The sequence below is a fragment of the Galeopterus variegatus genome, unplaced genomic scaffold (assembly GCF_000696425.1).
Source record: "Galeopterus variegatus unplaced genomic scaffold, G_variegatus-3.0.2 Scaffold5201, whole genome shotgun sequence".
NCBI classification, from domain to species: Eukaryota; Metazoa; Chordata; class Mammalia; order Dermoptera; family Cynocephalidae; genus Galeopterus; species Galeopterus variegatus.
Window position 1 is genome coordinate 161,910 of NW_007731312.1, and position 1,437 is coordinate 163,346.

At 37.0% G+C, this 1,437-nt stretch overlaps 1 protein-coding gene across 1 annotated transcript in view; it reads left to right on the forward strand.

The window, feature by feature from the left end:
- PARP8 (poly (ADP-ribose) polymerase family, member 8) overlaps positions 1–1,437 on the forward strand; it is a 122,455-nt gene that overhangs the window by 107,360 nt on the left and 13,658 nt on the right. The gene's annotated exons all lie outside the window — the stretch shown is intronic.

Below are 1,437 nucleotides of genomic sequence, written 5' to 3' on the forward strand. Positions count from 1 at the left end.
TACAGAAGGCCAACTGTATAAAGTAATTATGCTTATCATACATACATTAAAACTACATAAATTTTTTTTTTTGTCCTTTTTTGTGACCGGTAAGGGGATCGCAACCCTTGGCTTTGTGTCGCCCACACCGTGCTCAGCCAGTGAACGCACCGGCCATCCCTATATAGCATCCGAACCCGCAATGGGAGCGCCACTGTGCACCCAAGTGCAGCACTCTCCCGAGTGCGCCACAGGGCCGGCCCAAAACTACATAAAATTTTAAAAGTAGCAAATGAAATTTTGTTCTCCTTCCTACAAGCTCAATGTTCAATGTATTTTCCTTCACACATTTAAATGCTTTTATATTCATATACCTGCCTATGTAGTTGGTTTTATTTGTATGCTTTTGTGTGTGTGATTATAAGATCATATTACACAATTCCAGGAGATGTCATTCACATGGTGCCTGATTGGTAAGTCTTAATATCCCAGGGTATAGAAAAGGATACTTAGGGAGGTCTAATAACTAAGTGACCATTAACCAGGCTTACCTGTCTAATTTACTTACCAAAGTTCACGCTCTTTATTACATAACTATAGCCGGTTGCTTCTCAGTGATGAGACGGTAAAATTAGAACACTTAAAACTAGATTTATAATTAGAAATAATAAAAGAAAACAGAAACAATTATTAAAATACAAGAAAACACTGATGGAAAGAAAACTTTAAAAAATTAAAAGGTTGCAAGGTAACAAAATAAAGAAAACTAGAATAAAAAATATATATAATGAAAAATTAAAAGACAGTCAGNGGGTACTCAGTTGTGGATGGGCTGCACTGGCAGGTCTGAGAGAACTTCACTCACAGGGCAGGTGCCTTGGCAGGAGTGAGCTGGAACTGTCACCCCAAGCTCCTGTGTGTGGCCTGTCCAATGTGGTAAACTCAGGGTAGTTGGATTTTTTTTACCTAAACTTTTCCAGAGTGTGGTAAGAGCATCTGATGGACCTTGTATAATTTTTTTCTGACCCAATTTCAGGAGAATCATGGTGTAACTTCCCACAATACCCTACTGGTCAAAGCAGTCACAAGCCCTTTTACATTCAAGAGTTGGGGAATTAGACTCCATCTCTTGATGGAAGTGTAGCAAGAGCCTCATTGTAGCAGAGCATATGGGTTGAGAAGTATTGTTTCAGTGATCTTTGAAAATACAATATGCCAAATAACACTAAGAAAATAAATACTCGACAATATTAGATAGTAGAGAGATAGGAAATGGAATAACCTAATTCAAAGGAGAAAACAATTAAAATCAGACTCTAAAATTTTATTAAAACCGAAAGAAATAAAAAGCTAAAAAAAGCTTGAATAACTAAGTACATCCTCAGCATAGATAAGAAAAAATACAACAAACCATTAATTACTGTGATTTTCTGCTTCTTATACTGGTGTACAGACTCC